Source organism: Neofelis nebulosa, chromosome 5 (assembly GCF_028018385.1).
Source record: "Neofelis nebulosa isolate mNeoNeb1 chromosome 5, mNeoNeb1.pri, whole genome shotgun sequence".
In the NCBI taxonomy this organism is placed as follows: Eukaryota; Metazoa; Chordata; class Mammalia; order Carnivora; family Felidae; genus Neofelis; species Neofelis nebulosa.
Genome location: NC_080786.1, coordinates 109,587,466 through 109,602,892, shown reverse-complemented (window position 1 = coordinate 109,602,892; position 15,427 = coordinate 109,587,466). Strand labels below are relative to the sequence as shown.

Sequence of the window (15,427 nt, the reverse complement as noted above, 5' to 3'; positions counted from 1 at the left end):
ATGAAGATTAAAGAGTACTTTTGTGATGAGCACAGGTGTTGTATAGAAGTATTGAATCACTCTAGTGTACATCTGAAACTAATATAGGAATATTACACTTTATGTTAACTTGAATTTAAATAAAGAAAATAACACTTCTTAATGCACAGTTGTCATGTCAGTTAATCCACACTTCTTTTACTTGGGCTTCTTTGATCTCTACTTGAATATGGACATACTTTCAAAAATTATCCACCTATAAACTCTGGGATCCAGTTTCTTCAAGAAATGTATTTTAGGGCCATGCTTAGGGTCAGAGTGGATGGATCTGTCTGGTTCTGTATTATAGTTCTTTCTCACAGATTTAAACACAATTCTGTGAGTAAAGCAAACCACATATTTACTGTGAGGTATTTCCAATCATATGGGTCTATAGAAAAAACCCCGTTGGGCTGTACCTCAAGTGGAGTGAGGTTGTTGTTGTTGTTGTTGTTGTTTGTACTTGCACATAAAAGTGTCCCGATAGATATACCTGAGGATTTGGCTTAGGGGTGGCCCCATGAAGCTCAATTGTGTATGTTATGAGACTATCTGTGTCATGAGTGGTATCTTCCTGCTCTGAATCAGAAATTCTGGAGGTGAAACCCAGAAGCCTATGCTTTAATAAGCCAGGTGATTGTGTTTGTGATTGTGTTTGAAGATCACTGAACTAAGTATTTCAAGCAGATGTGTAATTTGTAAACTCTTGTGTTTTCTTAGGATTCTCTGATATAGAATAATAAAATAGTCATCATAGTGATAAGGTGATTCACAATGTAAAGAACTCACTGAAGACATGTTCATGATTTTGACTTTTGGTTTTGCCAAGCAATATCATTGCTAATAAATTGTTTTGCTTATGGTAGGGAGTTACCCGGTTGTGTGTGTGTGTACCCCCAACTTGGAAACCTCATTGCCATTGGACAACCTGGCAGAAGTTGTTTAAGTCAGGTTGGAGGATTTGGGGAAAATTTTCAGGGCAGGGTTGTCGAGCCCTTGGCCCCAGAGGATTTTACCTATGGTAGTTTTTATGATGTGGACTTAGGAAAAGGGAGAGGGTGTTAACATAGGTTCTTTCAAAGGCAGACTTTTTATCTCTCTCTCTACTAATTCAGTACTCAGCTGCCCTCTGGTCTGATCACAGTTTCGTAGTTCCCTGAGAATCAGTTGTTAAGCCTTTAATTATGATTGCTTTGAACTTGTTTGAGACTCTGATGTCAAAGTTCTCCTATTAAGGTTTTTGATCACAGTTTTCTGTCTTAGTTTGCCCTATGTAGTCACATATTGCTGCATTTCTGCTCACACAATGGCAGCCTCTCTCTTCTTGGTGCCTCCCGTTAAGTGATGATAAATGTTTTCTATCCAGCCCCAGAAGATTTATAACTTGCTGTTACTTACAGAGGCCTCCTAAAGCTTGGAGGAAGCTGAAGCCTAGGGCAGGATTGTAATTTATTTCATTCATTCACTTGTTCCTCAATACTTATTGAGTACCTACTATGTGCCCTTAGGCCCCATTTAATAATGGCAAAAACATGATTGGAATAAAGGAATCGTAACTCCTATACTAGTGCTCTTGTCACTATCCTCTTTCTTAAATGGCATTAGAATAAAAAAAAGAAACTAAATAAAAAGCAATGAAACACAAATAAATAAGAAAAGGAAAGAAAAAAGAAAAAAATAGCAAAGAGAAAAAGTCAGTTGGGAGCTAAGTGCCTCTGGATGGCTATGCACACACATTTACTTTTCTGTCTCCAAAGTTCCATTTGAATGAGTGAATAAATATAAAATTAAGAAAAACAATGTAACAGCAGGAAATGTAAAGGTTGATATCAGCAGAAGCAAGAAATTTCTGGAAGATATGAAGCATATGAGATTAGATCCATGGGGTAACCAGATAGAACTGATAACTGCAGTTAATACAAACGAAAGAGATTAGTATTGGAGGAAGAAGGGAATTTTATTTTTGTTTTGTTTTTTGAACACAACTTTGGGAAAACCCCTAGATCATAATCATTAGGAGCCAGAGGCAGGAATCATCTATTGGACACTGAATAGGAAGATCAGTAAAACTAGGACATTCCAAGCACTTGGAAAATGCATACCCACATAGCTCTCGCAGAGCTGGCACAGTTTGAGAACTAATAAATGGATTTTGTCACTGGTAGTAAGAAGGGACATTTAAACTGAGTATTGGAGCTAAAAAGAGAAGTTGGGTGGTATCAGCTGCCAGCGGGGTAGTATCAGCTGCCGATAGGGTAAACTTTCCCACATCCTGACAGCAAACTCCTACCTTCTTTAACAGAGAGGTATCTCTGATAACAGGTCTAAGCTCACTTATCATAGCCTTGAGTTTTGTCCTTTGCAATCAAATTCAGTATCAGGGCACTGTGACCTTCACACTGGCCATGTGTATCAATTACCCTAATCTGTCACTTATAAACAAACATTTAAGAGTCTTCAGAAAAATAACGGCATAAAAGTGAGTTACCATCTTTAACAAATCAAAATGATTCTTGCTGAAATTGAATTACTAGAGAAATATAGAAAAGATGGCTAAAACAATTTAGTATCTTCAGAGAGATTTGAGGGGACACAATATTCATATAACTATAATACACTGCTAAGAAAAAGTGAAGTGTAAGAATTTATAGAAATTAGAAAGCCTTGGGGTGCCTGGGTGGCTCAGTCATTTAAGTGTCCAACTTCAGCTCAGGTCATGATCTCTCACTTCATGAGTTTGAGCCCTGCATCAGGCTCTGTTCTGACAGCTCAGAGCCTGGAGCCTGCTTCGGATTCTGTGTCTCCCTCTCTCTGCCCCTCCCCTGCTTCCACTCTGTCTCTCTGTCTCTCTGTCTTTCTCTGTCTCAGAAATAAATAAACATTAAAAAAATAAAAAACAAATTAGAAAACCTCTACATGATTGTTGAAATAAATGTAACAGGGCAACTGATGATGTAGAATAGAAAGTTCTTAATTCCCCAAAGCTTCTTCATATATATTGATAAGACCAGTCACTCTGGAACTACTTTTCTTTCAGAAAAGTGTCACTTGAATGGACACAATTAACCCAATGCCTGGGTTAAAGGGGATAATATGGACTTCTTTGGTTGACAAAGGCTCACTGTAATCTGACTTCAGAATGCTCAGTTGGTTACTGGAAAGAAGATGGAAATATTTGCATAGGGAAGAAGAAATTATCCAAGAGGGAAGATCAATTCTTTCCCTTTTGAGGTTTAATGTCTTTAGTACCTCTCTGGCTGACTAGGTCTGTGAAAAGTACAGCAGCATAAAAGGCACCAAGTTTCTCAGGGAGGAACTCACCGTGGGAGTAAGTAGAATCTGGACAGGTGTGCAAAGGTCAACATTATAGTGAAAGGTTAACTTGGGGAGTGTTATGTATGGGCTGTCATGCAGCGGCTACAAGAAATACCCATGAGCCCAACTACCTTGGCAGATTAGTCAGGGTAGCAAATAATGATAAAGTTTGTATGTGAGCTGAAAGAGCTATATTCTTGGAGTTTTGATCATCAGAGAAATTTGTGCAAGGGCTTGTACCTGTGTAGGCAAAACTGTAGTGATGGATAAAGTATCATAACAGTTTTCAAAAGTGTTCCTGCTGTAAGTGACAAAAGGAGTCGTATTATCAGACTCCTCACACTCAAGTTCTCCCTGTCAGTTGATTGATGAAAGAACTGGGGCAAACTTTTTGGGTTTCGGTGAGATTTAGGGAAAAGAAAGATTATCTCCAGAAAGGTTTAGTTGTCAGCAAAATTGAAAAATACAAAAGATGTGACTAAATGCATACTCCCCAACAGCTGAAGTTAATTACACTAATTACCTAAAAATTTCAGTTGAAAAACTGAATAGTAGAATATGTGTGGTTGAAAACCAAGTCAGTTTTATGGAAGATCAAGCCCAGAAGTTTCCTCAGAATGTAGTGTGAACAGAGGTGAAAACTGTGGAGCTTGGAAGAAAGGATGTTATTCAGTATATGAGGTACAAATATTCACAAGGCTGGTGAGATGTTCAGAAATCCCAGTATCTACCCAGTGAAACATTTATAAGGAGTAACTGGAGGGGATAGAAGGAAAGATACAATCACAGTCATAATAAAAGAATACTTTTGTCTTTTGTATTAGTGTTTTCATTAAAAAAACAAAAGCAAAAACAGGGCACCTGGGTACCTCAGTCTGTTAAGCATCTGACTCATGATTTCGGCTCAGGTCATAGATATCATGGTTTGTGAGTTCAAGCCCCGCATAGTGCTCTGTGCTGACAACATGAAGTCTGTTTGGCATTCTTGGTCTCCCTGTCTTTCTGCCCCTCTTCTGCTCGTGCTCTCTTCCTCTCAAAAATAAGTAAATAAATATGAAAAAAATAAAAAAATAACAAGTGTTAGCAGAAATGTGGAGAAATTGGAGCACTTGTGCATTGTTGATGAGAATGTACAATGGTGGAGTCACTGTGAACAATGACATGCAAATTCCTCAAAAACTTAAACAGAGGATTATCATAGGATCCAGTGATTTAACTTCTGGGCATATACTCTAAATCAATGAAAACAGGAACTGGAACAGATGTTTGTACACCCATGTTCATGGCATTATTCACAATAACTAAAAGGTAGTCACAACCCATGTCCATTATTGGATAAATGGATGCATAAAATATGGCATGCATACAATGGAAAATTCTTCAGTCTTAAAAAGGAAGGAAATTCTGATATATTCTACAACATAGATGAACCTTGAGGACATTATGATAAGTGCCATAAGTCAGTCACAGAAGGACAAATACTGTATGACTCATGAGGTTCCTATATTAATCAAACAGAAAGTAGAATGGTGGTTTCCAGAGGCTGGGGGAGGGAGGTAATGGGGACTTGGTGTTTAATGGGCGTAGTGTTTCGGTTGGGCAGGATGAAAACGTTCTGCAGGTGAATGGTGGTGATGGTTGCACAAGGCAGTACAAGGGAGAGGCACAGTGAAGGGGTTAAGAATGTGGGTCTTCATTTGAGTCCTGACAGTACCACTTATTAACTCTGTGCCCTTGGGCAAGTCAATCACTAATTTCTCTGTACCTCAGTTTCCTTGAAGGTAAAGTATGAATAATCATAGTAACTACCTCATGAGATTATTTTGAGGACTTAATTATTAGTGAGAATAGCATGAAGAAATAGTACAACTCTGTGGTCTAATTTGGAAAAGATCTATTAAAATCTAAAATACACTTACCCTCTGGGCAAGAGAACAAGACCAAGCATGAAGATGCGGTTCCGGACTTTGCTCCCATCACACCTGCTAACATTCCATTGACTGAGTCACATGTCCATAGGAGAGACGGGAAAGTCATATGGCAAAGGATGTGAATACAGGGAGCGGTAATGGATTAGGGCCATGAATGTTACATAACGTCACCAATCTACTTTTTTTCATAGTTGTGACTTGGGGAGAAAAATCATATAAACCAAACATATACATGAGGATTTTTAGGACATTGGGATTATTGAGAACAGTGTAGATATTAGAATTACACTAGTACCCCCAAGGCCCAAAAGGAGTGTCTGTAAAATAGCTACATGCTTAAAAATGTTAGATGAAATAATAAATTATTCATCCATTCAAAGAGAGCCTTCCTTAACCAGAATGATCCTGTGAGAATGGGATGCTGGGATCCTCCTTCCAGTTTAGATGTCCGTGCAGCATCTAAAGGAGGGTGTTAAGGAGAGGTGAAGAGTTAAAATATCTATGGCAAACCTATTTATATGCACGTGTATATTTAAATGTACATATCTATACCATATACAGCTATATAATTTGTCTTAGGTAGTCTCCTATCCTCAATTAGTAAAAAATAAAATGAATGCATAATTGTGAGATGTGCTTTTTCTGATTCTAGGAAGGGGTTTGGGAAGTTTATAAGTAGTGGAAAGTGCTCTTGATGGAATACTCTGGAAATTGGCTTTTTGCCTTAGGTCTGCCACTAATGAAAGATAGAATATTGAACAAGTTCTTTAACTTGTCTGAGTGACATTTTTTTTATCATTAAAATTGGGCTGAAGGATCTCTAAGACTCTTTTCAACCCTAAGGATTTAAGGAGGAAATTAAAAAAAAATGGCAAAATGACAACAGTATAGATGGGAATTCATTGAAATACATTTTGTAAAATTAGAAGCAGCAGCTGATTTATAAGAAGCAATAACATGTTCTCTAAAATGATTAATTATAATTGAGCAGTTACTATTGATATAACGATGGCTATATCTCATGAATAAAATCGTGAAGCCCATTCCAAGCCAGTGTTCTGTTTTTAAACAAAAAGGAACAGCAAGGTGTTTCAAATTTTTAAAAATCAGTGCTAGATGAATTATGAATAGAAAAAACTAAAGATTATAAAGCTTACACTAGGTTATAAGTTACTGACTAATCCCTGATTCAAAGTGACATACTAAAGTAAGAAAATATAAAATATCATAGTAGCTTTGCCCTAAGAAGTATCCTTTCTACTCGACAATACTTCCTGTATTGTGTTATGGGAGAGTATAGTTACCATTTGTTCCAACAACTCAAAAGGCTATGGCTGTCTTCCAAACATCTCTACCTTCCTCTAAGAAGCAGTTATAAATCCACAACCCACTAATGTATATGAATATATATTCCACTAATGTATACGAATATACATTATAGATTAGGTTTATATATACAAAATGACTTACTTCAACTAGGAGTAGCAATATATCACATCTTCTTTATTTTGCCAATTGAGCATTCAAGCTACAACATGTCCTTCTTAGCAGGAAGTCCATCATCTCCTATTTGAGAGTTCCTCCTTCCTGCTGTACCAAGTTGTTCAGGTGGCTTTCTCAGACCAAAGGCTGTCAATCGTATTTCCAAAACAATTGTAAATTTCCATTGGTCCTTTACTTATGGTTTCTCATTGCCATATGGTGTCCTCTACTGAAGATTTGTTTTACTCAGTCAAATAGATGTTCATCACTTGATGGTGATTCATTTCCAGTCTAAGCCTCTACACTGACTTTCCTACACTGACTTTCAATGTATAGTGTCTGATCAAGATTCTGCATTGTAGAGTCATGTGAACTGGATTTGAATTTGCCTTTGCTTCTTTTTAGTTGTGTGACTTAAGCCAAGTTATCTAAATTTTTTAGTTTCAGTTTCCTCACCTATAAGATAAAAATAATAATAGAATTTCTCATAGAGTTGTTATGAAAATTAAATGAGATGATATATAACATGCAGAGTACCTGACACCTACAAGATTTATAGAAAATGTATGTTCCTGTTACTTTTATGACTACTACTAGAAGTAATACACTGAAAGTGTAGCAAAATTGCAAGATTGTTGTGATTTAGAGCTAAGTGTTTCCATTATTTACTTCTTGGAAGGAGCCTGGGCTCCCTATGCAAGTTAGTCTGCCTTTATCCCAGGACTCTGTATACCAAAGTAATTGACCTCCTAGTTGAATGTTTCTCTAAGAAAAATGGGCAAAGGTGTGAGCAGGCAATTCATGGAAGAATAAGCTTGAATGGCCTATAGATATAATCTCACTATCCCTGAGGAAAATAAATTTAAGATAAAAATGAGATAATATTCTATGCCCAACAGATCTGCAAAAGTAAATTTCTGATATCAATCGTGAGGGTGTGGAACAATTGTGCTCCTCATGTGTTGTGGGTGAGTGGGTAAATCATTGTAGCCACTTTTGGTTCACAGTATCTCTAAGTAGTAGGGAATGGACAAATAGAATGTGATTTATTTATGAAATAGAACACTACATAGTATTAAAATGAATGAAGCATGTGTGTGTGTGAACACTGATACATCTAAAAAATATAATGTTGAATAAAAGTTGGTAAAGGATAAAGTACACCACTTATGTATACTTATTGAAACACAAATATGTACACAGTCATATGAAACAGAAATATTAAAACATGCAGGCTAAAGATAAATACCAATCTTAGGGTGTAAGATACTTATGGGGAAGGAGAGAGGTGGGCAGGATAGACAGAGGGGTTGTAGCTTTCTAGATAACATTTTGTTTCCTTAAAAAAATTTAAGACAACATGGTAATGTAATAATATCTGTTACCTATGCATGATGGGTTCATAGGTATTTGTGAAATAATTTTTTCTCCTTTCTATGACATAAATATTAATATGACATCAAACAAAGAAAATTAAAGGGAAACTAATAGCTCATTTAGCTTTTGGGATAATTAGAAAACATTTGGGGAAGAATAAAATGAGATTTCTACCTTATGTCATATACAGAAGAAAATTCCCTATGGATTAAATTTTACATGAAGAGAAAATAGACTAGAAGATGATGTAGGTGATTATTTTTCTGGTCTTAGGTAGGGAAAATTATCTCTAAGCATGTGAACAAAATAAGTCTAGATAGAAGAAATTTTATAGATAAAGGAAAATTTAATAGATTTTTCTGCAAAGAACTGAAATCTCTTCTATGTCCCCAAACTATAAACAACATATATATATATGATAAACAACATGATATTCTTAACATGTAAGGAATCTGTAGAAACAAAAGATGTAAAAATGTCAAGCTTTGTCAGTAGGATAAAATGTCACTGGAGGGACATTACTAGAATAAGGGATCTTCTCTTACTGGTCCAGTGTGCTGTACTTTGTTTTGTTCTTATTAATGCTGCATGATGGGTCAGCTGTGCAGAAATGTGGGGAGGACATCCAATGAAGGTGTGCCTCGTGTGTTCAGAGTACACAGACTCTCAGTGATCTTGCTGCCTTGCCACATCCTTGGTCCTCCCAGTTTAGGCACTACATAGGTCAAGGTTGAGCCTGAAAAGGTGCCCTGAATTTCCCTGCATACCCAATCCCCACCCTGTGGCACATTGGTACTCCCTCTCACACCTGTCCACCCATCAGCCTTGGTTCACCTGTATACCAGACAACTGTTTCCTGCTTGCTAGGTGACTGAGGACCAACTCTGGCCTGGGTACTTGAAGAACTTCTCTGTGGATTTTTAATGGACCCAAGAAATTTTACATTTCATTGCAAAGAATTTAATAGGAAACATTGTTCTTTATTTGACTTTTATAATAATTCCCAGATAGTGTGTTCCATACCTGTCATATAACATAAAGAAAGGACTTGATTCTATAAATCCTTAATAATTTTAATTTAGGACATTTTTAGAACTAAGGTTTAAGATCTCATAATGAGAAAACATAAATGCTGCTGGTAATCTTGACTTGAAGTCCTGCTTACCCATTTGTATTCTAACTGTAATAAGCAGATATTGACTGCAATTGATATGAACAACAAGATTTATTGATCTGAGCTAAATACCATTTAAAATAATGCCAAGGTCAATACGTGCTCAAGAGACCATTGATCTTGTGTGAAGGCTAAAAGGTCATCAATATCTTCATGATTGCACTCCATGTATTATAAAATTTTTTTTGTAAAATGTAGTTTTGAGGAAGTATATAATTTATTCTAAAGAAGAATGTGAAGACTATTTAGAACATGTTATAATTATGAACATAGAGACTAAACAATAATGTATTTGAGTGGGGCTTCACCAATTCTTTCCTGAAACCACTCCTCCAGCTTATTTGTATTTTGGTGACTGCGTTTTTGGGTGGGATGTGGCTGGAGCTAGGGTGGTGCTGTCATTAGTTATAAAAAGACTGAAGGAATAGTGGAAAGGGGGCTTATGTGTTCAAGACTAAAGGTAGCAAAGCAGAACTGGGAAGAAGAGCAGAGTTGAGAGAGGTCATTTAGATTTTCACTTTTAATAACACTTCCCCATTGTGTCTAACTCTGCTTTGCATGAGTCTACTGAAGTTAACAAGCTAATTAATGCCACAAAGTGGAAATAAGGAGAAAAACAACAGATAATGTCATAAAAACAGATTTGTATTTTTATGATAGAGAAGAAATTGATGTGTGTGAGCTAAAATGAGATTTTGATAACCAGGGCAAATTCTTTTTTTGAAACATGAGCTTACATTAAAGCAAGATGAGCAAGAACCATCAGCGTGAAATCATTAGCAAAGAAGGACCCAGGTAAGTTTAGAACAAACATTTATTGAAACTTTCCTTCTGTACTTCTACTGAACTCCTGCTGAACTTACCTAATATGTATAATCCTAAATGCTATAAAGTATGCTTTATTTGAATCACAGGGTGATCTTTTCAAAGTGGGTGATTCTAATTGTAGGTTCCCTAAGGAGATGCTGATAAGATACTTGGTCTATATAGAAATAATTGGAAAATCATTAATTCTATCAACAATTCATATTAAAATAATTGTAGACATAAGCAGATTTATATACATGGTGTTATCACTGAATAAAGGAGAAGCCTATAGGAATTATTAAAAGCATATCCATAACTCATAAGTCAATAATAAAATATATAATCTCAAAGGAATAAAAAAGTAAATACTTTTAGAATTAATTCATAAAAGAAGAAATACTAATTCTAGCACATGTATTAAAAAGCTCACTTAAGGGGCGCCTGGGTGGCTCAGTTGGTTGAGCGTCCGACTTCGGCTCAGGTCATGATCTCGCGGTCCGTGAGTTCGAGCCCCGCGTCGGGCTCTGTGCTGACAGCTCAGAGCCTGGAGCCTGCTTCAGATTCTGTGTCTCCCTCTCTCTCTGCCCCTCCCCTGTTCATGCTCTGTCTCTCTCTGTCTCAAAAACAAATAAAACATTAAAAAAAAAAGTTAAAAAAAAAAAAGCTCACTTACGTAATAATAAAAGAAATACTAATTAGCACCAATAATTTAGGGAAGCTTCCAAATTTTAAGAATACAAAGAAAATTATCTAGTGTTGGTGAGAAATTGTGGAAAATGGCTTTTTGATAGAATTTGTTAAATGAAATATTTATCAAAGCGTCCCCCGCATCCAAAAAAACTACTATTGACCATGCAATTCTATTCTAGGAATTTATCCTAAGCAAATAACAGGAAACATCAAATTTTAAGTACAAGGGGGTTTACTGTGGCATTACTTAAAAGAATGGCAAACTTAAAACAATTTAAATACTCTAAATGTCAAAAAATTGTTGGGAGAGGCAGTCTGCCATGGGCCCTGAACATCCATTCTTCTACATTCTTGCAAAGTGTGCCAGATTGCAAGGCTTACATGTCTTGTGATATTAGTCAGTTTCTGTAGCTAGTCACATAGTCTACTAAGTAGCCTGACTACAATGTAACAGCACATTCCTTGAAGCGAAGAGAGGGCACTGCCTTATTTGGCTGGCTATAATGATTGTTGCTTGTCAAAAAGCCCTGGAGGTTTGGCTTTGGGTTTCTCTCGTGTAACACAACCTTCTGTGTGCAGGTGTGAGCTGGAGCTTTGAGTGATAAGTCTTTTTCTCTGACCAAGGAGTCTTTTGTCTTCTGCCAGCATTCATGAAACAACAATAGGCTAACTTATTACCTTTCAAGTAGGGTAAAATCTGAGAGCCTTCTGGGTTTTTAAAGATTATTTATTTATTAATTGTTATTTATTTATGAGAGTGAGCAAGTGAGAGAGAGCGAGCGAGTGAGAGAGAGCGAGCATGTGTGCGTGTACACAGGAGTGGGGGCCAAGAGAGAGAGATAGAGAGAATCCCAAGCAGGCTCTGCACTGTCAGTACAGAGTCTGAAGCGGGGCTGGAACTCAGAAACCTCGAGATCATGACCTGAGCCAAAATCAAGAGTTGGATGTTTAATGGACTGAACTATACCCAGGTACCCTGAGCATTGTTTTTTGACAAAATAGGGGCTTTGTTAGCAGATTCTGATATGTACATGTGACAGAGTTCTGGCTTAGACAACTGGGGCTGTCATAACCAAATAGCATAGGCTGAGTAGTTTATTTTTTTTTAATGTTTATTTATTTTTGAGAAAGAGAGAGGGAGAGAGAGCGAGCGAGCATGAGCAGGGGGAGGGGCAGAGAAAGAGACACACACAGAATTTGAAGCAGGCTGCAGGCTCTGAGCTGTCTGCACAGAGCCCAACGTGGGGCTCAAACCTACGAGCTGTTGGACGTCCAACTAGGCCACCCAGGTGCCCCTAGTAGTTTAAACAAAACATTTATCACCATTCTGGAGGCTGGGAAGTCCAAGATCAAGGTTCTGACAGGTTCAGTGTTTTGTGAGGACCCTCTTCCTGGTGTGTAGACTGCTGCCTTCTTGTTGTATCCTCATGTGGAGAAGAGAGAGCTGGCTTTGGTCTTTTCCTCTTCTAAGAACACTGATCCTATGGGATTTCCACCCTCATTTCCTCATCTAAACCTAATTACCTCCCAAAGCCCCCACTTTCCAATATCATCACCTTAGGGATTAGGTCTTGAACATACGAATTTTGGGCTGATGCAAACATTCAGTCCATAACAAGTACTCAGCTGCCATTGGAAGTTATATTCTCAAAACAATTATCAATATAAAATTGATAAACTTATATCAATAAATTCTCATGACATACTGATTAGAGAAAAAAATAATTTACAAAACAGTACAGTTTGATAAATTTAAAAAATGTATACCGATTTGACAATAAATTATATCATAAAAATAAAAAAAATTTAAAAAAATGTATACATGCTCGGAAAAATTTCTAGAAGTGTGCATATGAAAAGATGAGTCTAAGATCATTTCTTAGTTCAGTGGTTCTCTTTGCATATTTGGGTTCTCTTGCATATTTGCATACCAATGGGATCAGAATCTGTAGGGGCGACACTGAGTATGCTGAGTATCCTTAACAGTCCTCCACGTGATTCTGATAAGTGCTAAAGTATGAGAACCACTGAACTAGGTGACATTACTCCTGCTCATCAGGAAACTATACAACCATCATCTCAGTCCATGTGGCAGTTTAGAGCAGTAGTGATGATGGACTCTGGAACCAACTCCTTTGAATTGATATGTGATCCAGCCACTCCCTAGTTTTGTGAATTTAAGCAGGTTTTAAAATTCTCTGTGCCTCATTTTCTCATCTGGGAGGTGGGGGCAAAAATAGTAGTTAATCCATAATATGAGGTTATAAAAAGCTTAGCACAATGCAGATGATATTATAAGTGCTCTTCTTGTATTTTAGTTTGTCCAGAATTCACAAGTACATTAATACCAAGAATTTCTGTATTGACCCTGCCAAGCTATTTGTATGACAGCTGTGTGCCATGGTAATGAAAGCAAGATGAGATTTCAGAGTCAGGCAAACTGTGCATACTGTCACCTACCAGATCTAGTTTCCTCATCTATAAAATGGGAGGCAATAATTTCTCTCCTGCATTATTTTGGGAAGGATTAAAAATAAGATGACACGGAAAATAACCTAGCAAGTAACCTAAGTTAATTAGTATTAACTTCTGTTATACTAACACCACTTCTGTTACTCATTTAATTGATAAAAATTAATGACTGCTTGTTAAGTTCTTGTTAAGTTCTGTTTTAGGCTCCAGGGACAAATCATTTCACTTAAAAGACCCTACTCTCTTGAAGCTTGTATGATATTGGGGGCAAGTTTTAGAGAGCACTGAAGCTAGAAATACAGAGTGTTGCACTGGAAAAGCAGCATCAGGAGTGAGAAACTCTGATTTTCCTGCTCCTCTGCCACTAATTTAATGTGTAGTGTTGAGCAAATTACTTATCTGTGCCTCACCAGTAAAGTGAGAGGGTTGGGCAATATATTTCTAAGATCCTTTAAAGTCTGACATTATTTCAATCTAAAACTCCTACAGCTTCTTAAATTAGGTGTAGAAAACTGAAGTGCCTTTGTGGGCCAGCTACGTAGGAGAAATGGCTATTTGGGGAGTTCATGCCTGGCTAAAAATCTTAACATTGAAATGGTTTTTTAAAACCATTCAATCCATGAGAGAGGCTGGATTCTGCAAAACTTGGCCTAAGTATTCATCCTGATTTAGACAGGGCATTATAATTCTCCATGCTTTAGTTTTCCTATTTACACTATGGCTGGCAAGTGTGATTCATAAAAAGAGCTTAAAGACTTCTGAGATAATCATCTAAACGTTTTTAGTTACAATGGAAGAAAGAATGACATTCTGCTTTTAAACAGGAAAATGAGTTAATTTTATAAAATAGAATATACCAGGACTGCTACAAGTTATTTAATTGTTTGCACTTCTCATTTTACTTCAAACTGAAGTAATAGTGAGTGTTGAGCATTGATATATGATCTCTATGCAAAGAATTTAAAAACTCTGACTACAAAGAATCAGCTTGTACCTGATGATTTTAGGTATGAGGTGGAGTATTCTGCATTTGCACTGCAAGCCTCTGATAGTTGAGGAGCTCGTTAATCATGTCGTCTATAGGAAATAATAAAGAATGAAGTATGTTACTTGTGTGTAGAGATTATGACACTAAATTTATTAAAGCAAGGATATTCTTTGGAAGAAAAATTACTGCAAATGGCATGGATCATGAAAAGGCATCATAAAATAAAAGATCTTGCTTTTTATTAAAAGAGAAACTTTGTCCTGACAACTTTCCTGTACTTATGATTTTGGAAAATGAAACAGAGATAAGAGTATTTACTGCAAATTTGCCTTGATCTAACTGAAAAGTTTTGATTCAGTTTCAGTAAACCAAAGGGAAGTGGAGAATGAGAATTTTAAATGAATTTTGGATGTATGAAATATGGGTTACTCAGAATAAAAAAAAATCACCTTGAAAACATCTACAAGCATGAAGCCTATAAACATCCCAAACAATGCTATTTGGGATCATATTGGGGTTTATTAAGAATAATATTTTTCCCTACTATTATGGTAAAATTTTAGGAAAGTAATGGAAACATTGTAAGTTTAAATAGTTATAGCTGATTCAAGGCTCAGGAAGTGAATTCTTTCTTAATAAAAGTCTCATTTTGAGATTTTATATTAAATATATTTGATTAACTTTAAAGGTAACTAAAACACTTTTAATTCTGTGAACTATGTATTTTGGTATAGTTTAGGGAGCATACTTATTATCACATCAGCATGGTGTATAAGTAATTCTTTTTTGGTTTATTTCTTAACTTTATTGTGGTGTAATTAACATGTAATAAACTGCACATGTCTAATATATCCAGTTTGATAAACTAGGACAAATACCTATATATGTATCTACATACTCATTAAAATGTCTCCACAGTCAATGTAACGAACGTTATATTGCACCAAAAGTTTTTTTATGCCCTTTGGTTATCCCTCCTTCTCACCTTCCCTCCCCAATGTTCATCAGGTACCACTGATTGCTTCACTGTCTGTAGGTTAGTTTGACTTTTCTAGAATTTTATATAAGGGGAATCATACAGTAGGTATGCTTTTTGATCTGGCTTTTTTTATCCAACATAATTATTTTGAGATTCATTCATGGTTTTGCCCAGCTCAATAGTCTATTTCTTTA

The 15,427-nt window shown here is 36.4% G+C and overlaps 1 non-coding gene across 1 annotated transcript; it reads right to left on the bottom strand.

Moving 5' to 3' along the window:
* Positions 1 to 315: 315 nt before the first annotated feature.
* On the bottom strand, positions 316 to 443 carry LOC131513322 (small nucleolar RNA SNORA18). The gene has a single exon (XR_009262539.1). It is a non-coding gene; the product is annotated as a small nucleolar RNA SNORA18 (small nucleolar RNA).
* Positions 444 to 15,427: the final 14,984 nt, after the last annotated feature.